Source organism: Amblyraja radiata, chromosome 14 (genome assembly GCF_010909765.2).
Source record: "Amblyraja radiata isolate CabotCenter1 chromosome 14, sAmbRad1.1.pri, whole genome shotgun sequence".
NCBI classification, from domain to species: domain Eukaryota; kingdom Metazoa; phylum Chordata; class Chondrichthyes; order Rajiformes; family Rajidae; genus Amblyraja; species Amblyraja radiata.
Window position 1 is genome coordinate 52,519,877 of NC_045969.1, and position 17,979 is coordinate 52,537,855.

The following is a 17,979-nucleotide window of genomic DNA, read 5'->3' on the forward strand; positions in this document are numbered from 1 at the left end:
CACAACAGATCAACGGTGGATGCGATCTCACTGGCTCTGCATTCCGCTCTGGACCACTTGGACAACAAATACTCATATGTCAGGCTGTTATTCATTGACTACATCTCGGCATTTAATACCATCATCCCCTCCAAGCTGGTTACCAAGCTCTCATATCTGGGTCTCTGTGCATCCCTCTGCAATTGGATCCTCGACTTCCTCATTCACAGACCACAGTCTGTCCGTATTGGTGGAAATGTGTCATCCTCGATAACAATCAGCACGGGAGCACCTCAAGGCTATGTGCTCAGCCCCCTGCTGTACTCTATACTCGTGGCTGTGTAGCCGGTCATAATGCGAACTCCATCATCAAGTTCGCCGACGACACCACTGTTGTGGGACGAGTCAGAGTATAGAAATGAGATCGACCTGACCAATAACCTGGCTCTCAACACCAGCAAAACCAAGGAACTGATTGTGGATTTTGGAAGGGGTAGGATGGGGACCCACAGTCCTGTTTATATCAACGGGTCGATGGTGGAAATAGTCAAGAGCTTCAAATTCTTGGCCGTGCTTATTTACAAAGATCTCTCCTGGTCCCAGACCACTGATGCAATTATAAAGAAACCACATCAGCGCCTCTACTTCCTGAGAAGACTACGGAGAGTCGGTATGTCAAGGAGGACTCTCTCGAACTTCTACAGGTGCACAATAGAGAGCATGCTGACAGGGCCGGATTTACTTATAAGCTAGACAAGCTTAACCTTAGGGCCTCGAGATCTAGGGGGGGCCTCGCAGAGCCGGATTTACCACTAGGCTGAAGCCTAGGGCCTCGAAATCTAGGGGGGCCTCAGGCCAAGGCAGGACACCTGCCGTTCAACTCTGGGCGGGCCCCCCTCTCTATCTCTCTCTCTCTGTGTCAATCTCCGTCTCCGCCCGCTCCTCATCCGCCGGCACCGCCGGCCCCCTTGCACATGCGCACTCATATGTCCAGCACATCCTCCCCCTGCACATGCGCACTCATATGTCCAGCACATCCTCCCCCTGCACATGCGCACTGCTACGGCCAGCACATCATCGGCCGCCCTGCACATGCGCACTGCCACGACAACTGGTCGGCGCTGGGCACTTTCTCCCTCGCTTTGAATTGTGGGAGATCTGGCCGCCATTGCTGTCTGGTCGCCGCCTCGCCGCGACCGCTGAAAACCAACACAGAATCACTCTCTGGATCTGGAGTAACTCTTGCTTCTGGTTTCCTGGTCCTCCAAAAATATTCTAAATGGAATTTAAACTGGAGGTGGTGGTGGGCTGAACAATAACAGCCTATTGTGTTTTATCTGTTTATTTATTGTGTATATATATGGTCTATGGTATATAAAGACCCTGAACTTTTATCTCCTGTTCTGTATTATGTTTACATATACTGTTGTGCTGCAGCAAGTAAGAATTTCATTGTCCTATCTGGGATACATGACAATAAAACTCTCTTGACTCTTGACTTGGACTTAAGCAAAAAAGGGTTCTTGGGGGAAAAAGAGGTACCTTCATTTTAGTTGCGTCTGGTTGGGTAACTATGGTAGGGTGAAGACTATTCCATGCTTTAATTGTGCGGGGGAACTCCATGGAGCAGCCAGCAACTCTGGATAGAAGAAATTGGGTGACGTTTCGAGTAGAGACCCTTCTTTAGACTCCCTCTGGTTTTAGTGTTTTTAGTTTAATTTAAAGATACAGCGTGGAAACAGGCCCTTCGGCCCACCTAGTCCATGCCGACCACCGATCACCCGTACACTAGTTCTATCCCACACATTAGCGGAGTGAGTCAAGAGTGTTTTATTCTCTCACGTCCCAGTTAGAGCAATGAAATCCTTAAACCCCTGTCTCACGGTGCGAGTCCACCCACGAGTGATCCCGAGTTAAAAACAAATCAAACTCATGGTAATCACGTAGAATTAACGTAGCGGGAACGTCGGAGCTCGTGGACGTAACTTAGCGACTTGTAACGCTAACGGCAGGTACTCGAGAAACTTGTTAACTAGTGAAAAATGTTCAACATGTTGAAAGATTTCCACGAGTCAAATTTACTCTTGAAGGAAAAATGTGAAACTTTTAAACTCGTAATACCGTAGTAGCCCGTGAGTTTACTGTAGTGACTGGTGAATAACTTTTCACATTGAAACGGTGCCATGAATCCTTGTTAGGTTAATGCACTTTTTATGGAGAAGCAGATATATGGGACAGGTGTCCCGTCTCAGGATTTATATCTGACAAATTAACATCAGTTATTGAAGGCTGATGCGTTTATTGAAGGCGTATTTTCTCAGGCATCACTTTCCACCCAGTTTGTCCGCGTTAGAGAGCAATTGGTCAAAACAATGTTGTATATGGGACGTTTTATTTTATAATTTTATAAATGGGAATTTTATAAATGTTATAAATTATAAATGGGAAGGAACTGCAGATGCAGGTTTAATCCGAAGGAGGGTCTCGACCCGAAACGTCACCTATTCCTTCTCTCCAGAGATGCTGTCTGTCCCGCTGAGTTACTCTAGCTTCTTGATAAACGAATCGTTGGAAGCTCCTTCGTGGCGTGTTGCTATTCAGAGTTTTAAGTGTATTTGTACTAACCCGTGCAATATGCTTGCCAAAGATAGGAGGCGTTCAGTGGAGAAGTTCACAAGTTCAAGAAGGAACTGCAGATGCTGGAAAATCGAAGGTAGACAAAAGTGCTGGAGAAACTCAGCGGGTGCGGCAGCATCTATGGAGCGAAGGAAATAGACAACTTTTCGGGCCGAAACCCTAGGCAACGTTTCGGCCCGAAACGTTGCCTAGTTCCATTACGGAGACATGGCTGCAAGGGGATCAGGACTGGGAGTTAAATATAGAGGGGTACTCGACAATTAGAAAAGATAGACAGGAAAGAAAGGGAGGAGGGGTGGCCCTTTTAATAAGGGAGGGAATAACGGCAATAGAGAGGAAGGATATTGCGTTGAAGGATCAGGATAGTGAAACAGCTTGGGTACAGATAGAGAATAACAAGGGGAAAAAAACACTAGTGGGTGTAATTTATAGACCTCCAAATAGCTGTGACGCTGTTAGTCAGAACATAAATCTGCAAATAGTTGACGCATGTAAAAAGGGAACTGCTGTAATCATGGGGGACTTCAATTTTCATATTAATTGGGCAAACCAAACTGGGCAGGGTAGACTAGAGGAAGAGTTTATAGAATGTATTAGAGACGGGTTCCTAGAACAGTATGTCACAGAACCGACAAGGGGGGAGGCAATCTTGGATCTGGTCCTGTGTAATGAAGCAGGATTAATTAAAAATGTCATAGTTAGGGACTCGTTGGGAACAAGTGACCACAATATGGTCGAATTCCATATTCAAATAGAAGGGGAGCAGGTTGAAACTCAGGCTAGGGTGCTTAGTCTAAATAAGGGGGATTATGAAGGTATGAGGACTGAGCTGATCAAAGTTGACTGGGATAGCAGACTCAAGAATAAGACGGTACATGAGCAGTGGTGTACGTTTAAGGATCTACTGAATAACCTTCAAGAAAAATTTATTCCTATGAAGAAAAAAAGGGGTAAGGGTAAGAACAGTCAGCCATGGCTCAGTAAAACTATAAAGGATAGTATTCGGCTGAAGGCAAGGGCATATAAGGTAGCCAGAGATAGTGGGAGGGTAGAGGATTGGGAAGCATTTAAAGGTCAGCAAAAAATAACTAAGAGATTAATTAAGACGGGGAAAATAGACTATGAAAGGAATTTAGCGAACAACATAAAAACTAATAGTAAGAGTTTTTATAGCTATATAAAAAGAAAAAGGGTGGCTAAGGTGAACGTTGGTCCATTGGAGGGTGAGACTGGAGAGTTGTTGGTGGGGAACATGGAAATGGCAAAGGCATTAAACGAGTATTTTGTATCAGTCTTCACCATAGAAGACACAAAAAATATTCCAACGCTGGATAAACGGGGCGGTAGGAATGGAGGAGCTAAATACTATTAAGATCACCAAGGAGGTGGTATTAGGGAAATTAATGAGACTGAAGGAGGATAAATCCCCTGGGCCTGATGGATTACATCCAAGGGTCTTGAGGGAGATAGCGGTGGGGATTGTGGATGCATTGGTGATAATTTTCCAAAACTCCCTGGAGGCAGGAACGGTCCCAGTGGATTGGAAAATGGCCAATGTAACACCTATATTTAAAAAAGGAAGTAAACAGAAGGCGGGTAACTATAGACCGGTTAGTCTAACATCGGTGGTGGGTAAAATGTTAGAGACAATTATTAAAGAAACACTAATGGGGCACTTGGATAAACATGACTTCATCGGACAGAACCAGCATGGTTTTGTGAAGGGGAAGTCCTGTTTAACGAATCTGCTCGAATTCTTTGAGGAAGTAACAACCCGGGTGGATAAAGGGGAACCGGTGGATGTGGTATACTTGGACTTCCAAAAGGCTTTTGACAAGGTGCCACATAAGAGACTATTGCTAAAAATAAAAAATTATGGGATTGGGGGTAATATATTAGCATGGGTAGAGGATTGGCTAACAAATAGGAAGCAGAGAGTGGGGATAAATGGTTCATACTCGGGATGGCAACCGGTAACTAGCGGGGTTCCGCAAGGGTCGGTGCTGGGTCCCCAGTTGTTCACAATTTATATAAATGATTTGGAGGAGGGAACCAAGTGTAATATATCAAAATTTGCGGACGATACAAAAATGGGAGGAAAAGTAGGGGATGAGGAGGATAGGAAGAGTCTGCAAAAGGATATAGATAAGCTAGGTGAGTGGGCAACAACTTGGCAGATGAAATTTAATACTAATAAATGTGAAGTCATTCACTTTGGGAAAAAAAATGATAGGGCAAGTTATTTTCTAAATGAGGAAGAGCTGCGTTGTAATGCAACGCAAAGGGATCTAGGGGTAGTAGTACATGAATCACTAAAAGTTAGTATGCAGGTGCAGCAAGCAATCAGGAAGGCCAATGGAGTTTTGGCCTTTATTGCTAGGGGGATTGAGTATAAAAACACGGAGGTCTTGCTGCAGCTGTACACAGTATTAGTGAGACCACATTTGGAATACTGTGTACAGTTCTGGGGTCCATACTTAAGAAAGGATGTACTAGCCCTGGAGGCAGTGCAGCGAAGGTTTACAAGATTAATTCCTGCAATGAGGGGATTGACATATGAGGAAAGGTTAAGTAGGCTGGAACTCTACTCTTTGGAGTTTAGAAGAATGAGAGGCGATCTCATTGAAACATATAAGATCGTGAGGGGCCTTGATCGGGTGGATGCACCGAGGATGTTCCCAATGATCGGGGAAACTAGAACTAGGGGACATAGTTGCAGAATAAGGGGGGGCTCTTTTAAAACTGAGATGAGGAAGAACTTCTTCACCCAGAGGGTGGTTAATTTATGGAATTCACTGCCCCAGGGAGCAGTGGAAGCAGAAACGTTAAATATATTTAAGTCTAAAATAGATGTTTTTTTAGCTGCCAAGGGGATAAGGGGCTACGGGGAGAGGGCAGGGATATGGACCTAGGTATGGTTAGTATAGTAAGACCTGAGTGATCTCCTGGACAAGTGTCGATCGCCTGGATTGGGGTCGGAGAGGAATTTCCCGGATTTTTTTCCCGAATTGGACCTGGGTTTTTATCCGGTTTTTTGCCTCCCCCAGGAGATCACGCGGTTCTTGGGGTGGAGAGGGGTGATAGCGGTATAAAGGGGAGGGTAGTGTCTTGTGTTCTGTGTCTTGTGTCTACTGTTTGTGGGTAAGTGTGTCTGTTTAGTGTTCAGCCATGAGCGAATGGCGGTGCGGGCTCGACGGACCTGGTGGTCTACTCTCGCACCTACTTTCTATGTTTCTATGTTCTATGTCTATGCTGCTGCACCCACAAATAAGTTCACAAGCTGCATTGGTAATTAAGACCAGAGTTATTTTTGTGTGTTAAGTAAAATAAAATAAATTAATTTCAGGTTCTTTACATCACAAGTATGCTCCTAAAAAGTTACCCACAACTTTATGTTGTAAATGGGTTGGTTTCAGTCCAGCAAAAACACATAACATAAGTCCTTAATGACATTTCTTAGAAACACAGTGAGAGAGTGTGAGATGTAGATGGGATATGACTCCAATATTGAACTGACCCCTGTGTTCGTGTACTCATATTTTTCCAATAAATTGTGGTATCTACACCGGATGATAGTCTACCGTACAATAAAGGAAAACATTCTCATATTTACAATTAAGGGCCAATTGTATTTGGGTTTTTAATAAAAATATAGTTTACCCGAGTTTAAATTGAAACTTGGGCCAGGCGCTGGGAAACTCTGGGACACCACTGCTGAAGAGAATATCTGAGCTTTGTCTTTCATTCAGAGGTTCGCGGGTGGGCTGGGGTGACTGTAGGGCTCCCAGGGCTGGGGTGAGTGTGAAACTTTGTTTCCCAGGGCTGGGGTGAGTGTGAAAGGGGTGGTTTCTGGGCAGATCTGCCCAATCAGCAATGTTTTGAGCTGCTACTTTTTATACAATTTAAGTCACGACGGTGGGACGGCTGCTCTGACGGACATACTGGGTGAGTAGAGAGACACACACTGCTATCCCTCTGGTATATGGACCTTGCTGTTGGGGGAAATAATAATGTTAATGTTCAATTTACCTAATCTTTTTGTTAGAAGTTTACCAACGTTTTGATGAGAGATAAATTAAGTGGATAAAACAATCTTACTAGACACAAAAAGCTGGAGTAACTCAGCCAAGCCGGCAGCATCTCTGGAATTGACTTGTCCGTCTTATCCCTGGTAGGCTCCACTGCAAACTGCTCTTAGAAAATATCTCAGAGGCACTCTACAAATTCTCTCTCTTGGGGTCCAGTGCCAACCTGATTCCCCAGTCTACCTGCATATTGAAATCTCCCATGACCACCGAAGCATTGCCTTTCCTACACGCCAATTTTATTTCCTGATGTAACTTGTACCCTTTATCCTATACCCTAAATAACTCCCATTAGAATCTTTTTATCCTTGCAGTTTTCCAGCTCTACCCACAGGGACTCTACATCTTCTGATCCTATGTCACCCTTTGCCAAGGACTGAATTTCATTCCTTACCAGCAGTGCTACCTCACCTGTCTGTCCTTGCGATAGGACGTGTAGCCTTGAATATTGAGCTCCCAGTTCCAATCCTCTTGAAGCCAAGCCTCCGTAATGCCAACAACATCATACCTGCCAATTTCCAACTGAGCTACAAGCTCATCCACTCTGTTCCTTACGCTATTCAAATGTGCATTCAAATACAATACCTTCAATTCCACCTCTCCTCTTATAACCATCCCGATTTTACCCTCCCTTACTCTCTTCTCCCTTTTTAAAGTTTCTGTTCTGTTATTGCTGGAGACTTCTGTGACCTTTTCTGCACTCTCTTTCCCATTAACTCCACCCATACGATTCCATGTTGTTGAACCCCCCCCCCCCCCCCCCCCCCACTATTTAGTTTAAACCCACCCGTGGAGCACTAGCAAACCTGCCTGCCAGAATGTTGGTCCCCCTACAGTTAAGGTGCCACTCGTCTCTTTTGTAAAGGTCACCCCTGCCCCAGAAGAGATCTCAATGGTCTAGAAATATAAATCCCTGCACCCAACTCCTCAGCCACATATTCAGCTCCCCTCTTTCCCTGTTCCTACCCTCACTAGCATGAGGGACTGGAGCAAACCAGAGATAACCACCCTAGAGGTTCTGCTTTTCAGCCTCCTACCTAATTCTCTATACTCACGTTGCAGAACCTCCTTCCTCTTCTTACCTATGTCAATTGTGCCTACATGCACAAGTACCTCCAGCTGCTCACCTTCCCTGTTGAGGATGTCCTACAGTCGGTCCGAGATGTCTTGGACCCTAGCACCAGGGAGGCAACAGACCATCCTTCAGTCTCGTTACCTATCCGCACCTCTGAATATGGAGTCGCTCACCACTATGGCTCTGCCTGACGTCTGGTTGAGCCTCAGCACCTGGATTCGAGTCACAGACCTGTCCACCGCTCAGACTGGAAGCGTCGTCTGCCCCGACAGCTCAAGAGGGTGTCCCTGTTTTCAAGCGGTACATCCATTGAGGTCTCCTGCATTCGTATCATCCCCTTCGTTTCCGTCTTTAACCGTCACACCTCCTGTACTCTCGGAGTGACGACCTGACTGTAAGTCCTGTCCAGGAAGCTTTCGTTTTCCCCGATGGTCCGCAGGTCATCCAGCTGCAGCTCCAGTTCCCTAACTCGGTCCTCGAGGAACTGCTTCTGGACACAGTTCCCACAGGTCTAGTGGTCAGAGGCACCAGCAGTGCCCCTGGCTTCCCACATCCTGCAACAAACACACTGCAACAACATTCCTGCCATCACTGCCATAAGTCACTTATTAAGTTAAATGTCAGAACACACACAGCTGTGTTCTGACACAACTATAGTCTCCTTGTCTCAGCCACCTGAGCCAACGACTCACACTTTACCTCCACACGGCACTCGAGTCAAAGACCTCTCCAAGGACTCCTGAGCTAAAGACTCACACTTTATCTCCACACGGCACTTCACCCAACACAGCCGTACCCACAAAGCTGCTCTGCCTTTTCCATATTTGCTGCTTAATTCACCAATTTGCTGTTGCAACCAGTCCAATGGTTACCTTCAATTTGCCTTTATTACCTTAAATTATCTTTAATTGGTTTGGCCTCTCACCTTCCCATCTTCTCCAAATACTCACTGTAAAACTGCCCTGCACTTTTTAAAGTGTCAGGTCAAGGCTAAGAGAGGCTTCCCTTACAAGTGCTGCTGTTAAATCATATCAGGACCTGGGATATCTCCACCCTAATGTTCTTCAAAAGCACCAAAACCTCTTCCTTCTTAATCTCAATCTGCCCAGTATTCCCCACCCTTTCACTGTCCTGCAAGTCCTTACCTTGGTGAAAACAGATGCAAAGTACTCGTTTAGTAGCACACCTACATCCACAAATTTCCTTCTTGAATCTTGAGTGGTCCAATCTTCTCCCTGGTTTTGTTCTTGTTTTTTATACGGGTATAAAAAACCTGTTATACAGGTATAAAAAACATTGGGATTTTCTTTAATTCGTTTTAATCCGTTTACTTTAAGCCATTTTGTGGCCCATTTTGGCCTTTCTAATCGGCTGCTTCAGTTTTTTCCTCCTTTCGTTATAGTCCCCAATGGCTTTGTCTTATTCCAACCTCTTAAACCTTGTGTGTAGTTTCTTCTTCTTTTTGACCAGATTTATAACCTGGTTGCTTTATTTGCCATCCTTATTCTTCATCCTCATTGGAACATGTTCTGAACCGATCATCTGCTCATTAAACAACTCCCTCATGTCAGATATAGACTTAGCCAACAACAATTTCTCCCAGTTCATAGATTCATACGTTATAGGAGCAGATTTAGACCATTCAGTCCATCAAGTCTACTCTGCCATTCAATCATGGCTGATCTACAGTGGTTGCAAAAGTATTCATACCCTTGAACTTTTCCACATTTTGTCACGTTACAACCACAAACGTAAATGTATTTTATTGGGATTTTATGTGATAGACCAACACAAAGTGATGCATAATTGTGAAGTGGAAGGAAAATGATACATGGTTTTCAAATTTTTTTACAAATAAAAAACTGAAAAGTGTGGCGTGCAAAAGTATTCAGCCCCCTTTACTCTGATACCCCTAAATAAAATCCAGGGCAACCAATTGCCTTCAGAAGCCACCTAATTAGTAAATACAGGTCCACTTGTGTGTGCTCTAAACTCAGTATAAACACAGCTGTTCTGTGAAGGCCTCAGAGGTTTGTTAGAGAACATTAGTGAACAAACAGCATCAGGAAGCCCAAGGAACACACCAGACAGGTCAGGGATAAAGTTGTGGAGAAGTTTAAAGCAGGGTTAGGTTATAAAAAAATATCCCAAGCTTTGAACATCTCACGGAGCACTGTTCAATCCATCATCCGAAAATGGAAAGAGTATGGCACAACTGCAAACCTACCAAGACATGGCCGTCCACCTAAACTGACAGGCTGGGCAAGGAGAGCATTGATCAGAGAAGCAGCCAAGAGGCCCATGGTAACTCTGGAGGAGCTGCAGAGATCCACAGCTCAGGTGGGAGAATCTGTCCACAGGACAACTATTAGTCGTGCACTCCACAAATCGGGCCTTTATGGAAGAGTGGCAAGAAGAAAGCCATTGTTGAAAAAAAGCCATAAGAAGTCCCGTTTGCAGTTTGCCACAAGCCATGTGGGGGACACAGCAAACATGTGGAGGAAGGTGCTCTGGTCAGATGAGACCAAAATTGAAGTTTTTGGCTAACACTGAACTAAGCTAACACTGCACATCACCCTGAACACACCATCCCCACTGTGAAACATGGTGGTGGCAGCATCATGCTGTGGGGATGCTTTTCTTCAGCTGGGACAGGGAAGCTGGTCAGAGTTGATGGGAAGATGGATGGAGCCAAATACAGGGCAATCTTGGAAGAAAACCTGTTAGAGTCTGCAAAAGACTTGAGACTGGGGCGGAGGTTCACCTTCCAACAGCGACCCTATACATACAGCCAGAGCTACAATGGAATGGTTTAGATCAAAGCATATTCATGTGTTAGAATGGCCCAGTCAAAGTCCAGACCTAAATCCAATTGAGAATCTCTGGCAAGACTTGAAAATTGCTGTTCACAGACGCTCTCCATCCAATCTGACTGAGCATGAGCTATTTTGCAAAGAAGAATGGGCAAAAATTTCAGTCTCTAGATGTGCAAAGCTGGTAGAGACATACCCCAAAAGACTTGCAGCTGTAATTGCAGCGAAAGGTGGTTCTACAAAGTATTGACTCAGGGGGGCTGAATACTTTTGCACGCCACACTTTTCAGTTTTTTATTTGTAAAAATTTGAAAACCATGTATCATTTTCCTTCCACTTCACAATTATGCACCACTTTGTGTTGGTCTATCACATAAAATCCCAATAAAATACATTTACGTTTGTGGTTGTAACGTGACAAAATGTGGAAAAGTTCAAGGGGTATGAAAACCTTTGCAAGCCACTGTATATTTGTCTTTCAACCCCATTTTACTGCCTTCTCCCCATAACCCTTGACACCCTTACTAATCAGGAATCTATCAATCTCCACCTAAAAAATATCCAATGCCCTCCTTCACAGCCTTTGCTGCATTAAATTCCATGGTTTACCCTCTGAGTAAAGAAATTCCTCATCTTCTCCTTTCTAAATATACTTCCTTTTATTCTGAGGCTATGGCCTCTTGTTCTAGACACTCCCACGAGTGGAAACATCCTCCCCACATCCACTCTATCCAGGCCTTTCACTATTCGGTAAGTTTTAATTAGGTCCCTCACATCCTTCTAAACTCCAGTGAGTACAGGCCCCGAGCCGTCAAACCCTCATCGTATGTTAACCCAATCATTCCTGGGATCATTCTCGTAAACCTCCTCAAGACCCTGTCCAATGCCAGCACATCCTTCCTCAGATATAGGGCCTAAAACTGCTCACAATACTCTAAATGCGGTCTGACCAGTGCCTTATAATCCTCAGCATTACATCCCTGTTTTTATATTCTAGTCCTCTGGAAATAAATGCTAGCATTGCATTTGCCTTCCTTACTACTGATTTGATTTGCAAATCAACTTTTTGGGAGTCCTGCACCAGCACTCCCAAGTCCCTTTGCACCTCTGATTTCTGAATTCTCTCCCCATTTAGAAAATAGTCTACACCTTTATTCCAACTACCTATCCCCATAACTCATGAAAATACATGACTCTGTTGTTTTTTAAAAGCTTCCCAATTCACTAGCTTCCCACTAATCTTTGCAACATTATACGCCTTCCCTTTCAGTGTTATGCTGTCTTTGACTTCCTTTGTCAGCCACAATCACTTCATCCTCCCTTAGAACCTTTCTTCCTCTTTTGGGATGAAAAGATCCTGAGTCTTCCAAATGATTCCCTGAAATTCGTGCCATTGCTGTTCCACTGTCATTCATGTTTGGGTCCCTTTCCAATCAACTTTAGCCAGCTCCTCCCTCGTGCCTCTGTGGTCACCTTTTTAAGGCAGAGATAGACAAATTCTTGATTAGAACAGGTGTCAAGGGTTATGGGGAGAAGGCAGGAAAATGGGATTAGGAGGCAAAGATCAGCCATGATTGAATGGCAGAGTAAACTCGATGGTTCAAATGACCTAATTCTACTCCTATAACTTGTGAACGTGAACTTTGCTCAACACTAATACTGGCAAAATGCTGGAGGAACTCAGTGGGACATTCAGTGTCTCTGGAGAGGAATAGGTGATGTTTCGGGTCGAGACCAGACTGAGAGTCAGGAGAGAGGGAGACATAGAGAGATAGAAGGGTAAGGTGTGAAGACGAGATCAAAGGGGATGAAGCTCAAGGAAATGTAGAATGGTTCATTGTTGGCTGAGGGGAAGGTGACAACGAGGCACACAAACAGTAAAATTTAATCAGAAGGACAGTGAAACTAGTCAGAGAAATAGGATGGGAGGGATGGAGAGAGAGGGAAAGCAAGGGCTACTTGAATTTAGAGAAGTCAATGTTCATATCACTGGGGTGTAAGCTAACCAAGCGAAATATGAGGTGCTGTTCCTCCTATTTGCGTGGGCCTCACTCTGACGGTGGAGGAGGCCCAGGCCGGAAAGGTCAGTGTGGGAATAGGAGGGGGAGTTAAAGTGTTTAGCAACCGAGAGATCAGGTAGGTTTAAGCGGACTGAGCGGAGGTGTTCAGTGAAACGATTACCGAGCCTGTGCTTGGTCTCACCAATATAGTCCACACCTTGAAAAGCGGATACAGTAGATGAGCTTTGAGGAGGTGTAAGTGAATCTCTGCCTCACCTGAAAGGACTGTCGGAGTCCTTGGACAGAGTTGAGGGTGGTGATAAAGGGACAGGTGTTGCATCTCCTGCAGTTGCAGGGGAAAGTACCTGGAGATGGGGTGGCTTGGGTGGGAAGGGATGAATTAACCACGGAGTTGCGGAGGGAATGGTCTCTGCAAAAAGCGGAAAGGGGTGGAGATGGGAAGATGTGACTAGTGGCGAGATCCTGTTGGAGGTGGCGTAAATGTCAGAGGATTATGTGCTGTATGCAACGGTTGATGGAGTGAAAGGAAGGGACCACGGCGACTGAGGGGAGGGGGAGCAAGAGCGAAGCTGCTCAGGACCCTCTCCAATGCAGGGTATAATGGAAGGGGAAACACCTGTTCCCTAAAGAATGAGGACATCTAGGATGTTCTAGTATGGAACACCTTATCTTAGCCGCAGACGCGGCGTAGACAGATGAATTTGGAGTAGGGAATAAAGTCTTTGCAGAATGCAGTGTGGGAAGACATAGAGTCTAGATAGCTGTGGGAGTCAGTAAGTTTAAAATAGATGTCAATCGATAGTCCATCTCCTGTGATGGAGACGGTGAGGTCATGAAACGGAAGGGAGATATCAGAGATGGTTCAAGTTAATTTAAGTGCAGGATGGAAAATAGTACTGAAGCATCTTCGGTGAAAACCAGCATCTGCAGTTCCTTCCTACACTAATACCGGCACATTTGATTTCATCTTCTCCCTCTCAAATTGCAGGATGAATTTTATTATATTACTAGACTGAGTGGGACCCGTTGGGTCCCATGTTCACACGGGAGGGCTGGTCCCCCAACGCAATATTCCACCTCTCCACCAATTCCAATATTGGTGGCCAGTGCGGGGAGGGGAGGGGGGGGGGGGGGGCTTTCTGGAGCGCTGGTATGGGTGTTGTGAGCTGAAGGGACTTGTCTCCAGAGGGACATTGTATGGACATTGTGAGCCAAATGGATTCTTGGGGTGGCAGCTCAGTCCCTCAAGCCTGATGTGCTGGCAGCTCACTCACGGCTGGTGGGCTGGCAGTTGACTCACGGCTATTCTTTGAAATTCCATTTCAAGCAGGGTGCAAGGCCACCAAATTCAAGTGCAGTTTCTAACCACTTCAAGCAGGGTGCAAGGCCACCGAATTCAAGTGCAGTTTCATACCACTTCAAGCAGGGTGCAAGGCCACCAAATTCAAGTGCAGTTTCTAACCACTTCAAGCAGGGTGCAAGGCCACCGAATTCAAGTGCAGTTTCATACCACTTCAAGCAGGGTGCAAGGCCACCAAATTCAAGTGCAGTTTCATACCACTTCAAGTAGATTCCAAGTCCATCAAACTCAAGTGCGGTTTCATACCACTTCAAGCAGGGTGCAAGGCCACCAAATTCAAGTGCAGTTTCTAACCACTTCAAGCAGGGTGCAAGGCCACCACATTCAAGTGCAGTTTCTAACCACTTCAAGCAGGGTGCAAGACCACCACATTCAAATGCAGTTTCATACCATTTCAAGCAGGGTGCAACCACCATAAAACCATACAAAACACCACACTCAGAGTTCAGTAGACATTCAGTGTGTTCAGTTGATTCACAGCTCAGACAGAGTCGTGACCTCTCCCTCCCCCTTTTTGCAGAGACTGACCCACACCCACACTTCCGGGTTTTATAATCCCACCACCCTCCCACCGGAAAAGGTGTGGCCTACATGGCATGATTTGCAGGAGAGAGATTCTCAACATTTTTCAAACACTAATAACACTTTTATTTTTTATTGATGGGAAGAATCCTCTGCACCTGATGAGCGGAGGTGGACTGAGTAAGATGGCCAAAAATCACAGCCGTAAGTGGTAACGTTTTATCTAAAATCAATATACAGTGCAAACAGGAAGTTGTCAAGTTTAGACCACCAACCATTTGCGGTGCATTTACTCCAACCCAAACCCCCACCAACCATTTGCAGTGCTTTTACTTCAAGCCAAGACCCCAACCAACCATTTAAGGTGCTTTTACTTCAACCCAAAACCCCAAACATCCATTTGCGGTGCTTTTATTTCAACCCAAAACCCCAAACAACCATTTGCGGTGCTTGTACTTCAAACCAACCACATTTTCATTTTCAGACCACTTTAAGGGCACTCAAGGTCAGTTATACCACACCCAGTTTAGTAGACATGTGTTCAGTGTTATTCACAGCTCAGACTGAGAGACGTGACCCTCTCAGTTACCTCATCTTGCAGAGACTGACTGAGGCACAACTCTTCCGGGTTTTATAGTCCCTCCCCCCTCCCACCAGCAGGGGCAGCAGAGAGAATGTCAACATTTTTAAAACATTAATAACTCTTTTATGTTTCATTGATGGGAAAAATCCTCTTGTCCTACGCAGCGGAGGGGGACTCTGAGTAAGCTGGCCAAAAATCACAGCCATAAGTGGCATCGTTTTTCCTAAAATCATGAAACAGAAAAACAGGAAGTGGTCAAGATCTTACTTTTAGTAATATAGGTAGTCACTACCTCCTAGTTCCTTTACCTAAAGCTCACTAATCAAATCCAGTTAATTACTTCCTTTAACTGTTCCAAATCCTCCAGTCTACATTTCTTTCTCCACAGTAAAAACAGAGGAGGAATTCTCCTTGAGGTTTTTGCTCATCTCTTGCAGCTCCACGGAGAGATGAAAGCTTGGTTTTCCGAGAGGCCCTATTCTCTCTTTGGTCACCTACTTTCCTGTAATGTACTTACAATATCTCTTTGCATTACCCTTTCTATTATCTGCCAGAGCTGGCTCCTGCCCCCATTTTTGCCCCCCTGATTTCCTTCTTAACTATGCTCCTCGGTTCCCAAAACTCCTCCAGGGATACACCTGATCCCAGCTGTACATAGCTGTCCCATGCCACTTTTTTTTACTGTGGAAGGAGGTGGAGAACACAGTCAAATGGGCAAGAACAGCATCAGCCCCGGGGCCCAATGACATTCCATACAGGCTCTATAAGAACACCCCTGGTGCCCTGAAATACCTTTGGAAGTTAATGAAAGTGGCATGGGGAAAGGGAAACATACCTAACGCATGGCGAAGGGCAGGAGGGATCTTAATTCCCAAATAAAGAACTCCTCAACCATTAGCCAATTCCGGCAGATCAGCCTTCTGAACATGGAAGGAAAGATCTTCTATAGTGTTGTGGCCCAAAGACTCTCAGCATTTTTGCAGAGCAACAACTTCATTGACACGTCAGTGCAGATAGCAGGGGTACGTGGTTTCTCAGGATGTCTGGAACATGCAAACGTCAACTGGCACCTGATACAAACTGCCAAGAAGGAAAAGAGAGATCTGCATGTGGTTTTCTAAGATCTTGCCAAAGCCTTTGGTTCGGTGCCCCATGAGACTCTTTGGGCAGCTTTTAATTTCTTCCAGGTCCCAGAGGTCATCACAAAGCTGGTAAAAGCTTACTTCCAGGACCTCCAGTTCTGCGTCACAACACTGGACAACACCACCGCCTGGCAGTACCTTGAGGTAGGCATAATGGCAGGCTGTACCATTTCTCCTCTGGTTTTCACCATGGCAATGGAGCTCATCATTCGAGCATCATGATGGGTGGTCGGAGGGGAACGCTTGAAGAGTGGGCTGTGTCTTCCTCCAATCAGGGCGTACATGGATGACATGACCACAATAACAACAACAAAAGCATGCACCAAACGCCTGCTGGATAAACTCCAGGAAAACATCAAATGGGCACGAATGGAAATTAAACCCAACAAATCCTGCAGTATTTCCATCGCCAAAGGCCGGTTCACTGATGAAAGGTTCCACATCAATAACGAGACAATACCAACTCTCCTGGAGAAGCCTGTCAAAAGCCTCGGGCGATGGTACACCGCATACCTCAAGGATGCAGAGCAGGTGGAACAACTCAGGCAGGATACAATCAGTGGCCTCGAGCAAATCAACAACACTGTTCTCCCAGGGAAGCTGAAGCTTTGGTGCCTTCAATTCGGTCTACTGCCCCGACTCATGTGGCCAATTACCATCTACGAGGTCACTTTATCCCATGTCAACCAGCTGGAGAGACTGGTGAACTCAAAAGTGAGGAAGTGGCTTGGGCTACCGAGATGCCTCAGCAGCATAGGGCTCTATGGGAATGGAGCCCTCTCACTGCCAGTCTCAAGCCTAGTAGAGGAATACAAATGTGCCAAAGTGAGGCTGGACATGACACTAACAGAATCCCGGGACCCAATAATAAGAGGTGTCGCTCCAACCCTAGCAACAGGGAAGAAATGGACTCCAGCAGCAGTGGTACTGGACGCAAAATCCGCCCTCCAACACCGGGACATAGTGGGCCATGTCCAACAAGGCCGAGGGTGCTTTGGCCTGTGAGCAATGAAACCTACCTGGCAAAAGGCTACTCCAGCTGAACGTTGGCACCTGGTGGTGGAGGTGGTGCGCCACCAGGAAGAAGCAGCCAGGTGTGCCAAAGCCATATCCCAAGCCAAACAAGGCCGCTGGATGAGGTGGGATGGCATTGAGAGGAGGAAGATCACATGGAGAGAGCTGTGGAGCATGGAGTCAAATAAGTTGAGCTTCATTATCAGAGCCACATATGACGTCCTTCCCTCTCCCACAAACCTAAATCTTTGGCTGGGAGAGGATCCAGCCTGCCCCCTGTGTGCAGTTCCAGCAAACCTCAAGCACATCCTGGTCGGTTGTAAGACCAGCCTAACACGGCAGATACACCTGGCGACACAACCAGGTGCTGAGGTGTTTGACAGCTGAACTCGAGTGCAAGAGAGTTACCACCAACGCCATGCCTATCAATGCCCAGATAACATTGCCGCAAATACCATCCTTCATCCGGGAAGGAGAGAAACGGAGGACTAACCCCTCGCCTCTCAACTCATGCCCACTGAACGCAGCCAGGGACCGGGAAATGCATGTTGACCTAGGCCAGAGGCTTTCGTTCCCAGTTGAAATCGCAGTTACCAACCTGCGACCAGACCTCGTTCTCTGGTCCAACTCCTGTTGGCGTGTTTTCATCATTGAGCTGACGGTCCCCTGGGAGGAGGCTGTGGACGAGGCTTATGAAAGAAAAAAACTTTGTTATTCAAACCTTGCAGCAGAAACAGAGGCGAGAGGT

The 17,979-nt window shown here is 45.8% G+C and overlaps 1 long non-coding RNA gene across 1 annotated transcript; it reads left to right on the forward strand.

The window, feature by feature from the left end:
* The first annotated feature begins 1,671 nt into the window (after positions 1 to 1,671).
* Positions 1,672 to 16,145, forward strand: LOC116980926. Its single transcript, XR_004414105.1, has 3 exons — positions 1,672 to 1,682; positions 4,734 to 4,743; positions 16,048 to 16,145. It is a non-coding gene; the product is annotated as an uncharacterized LOC116980926 (long non-coding RNA).
* Positions 16,146 to 17,979: the final 1,834 nt, after the last annotated feature.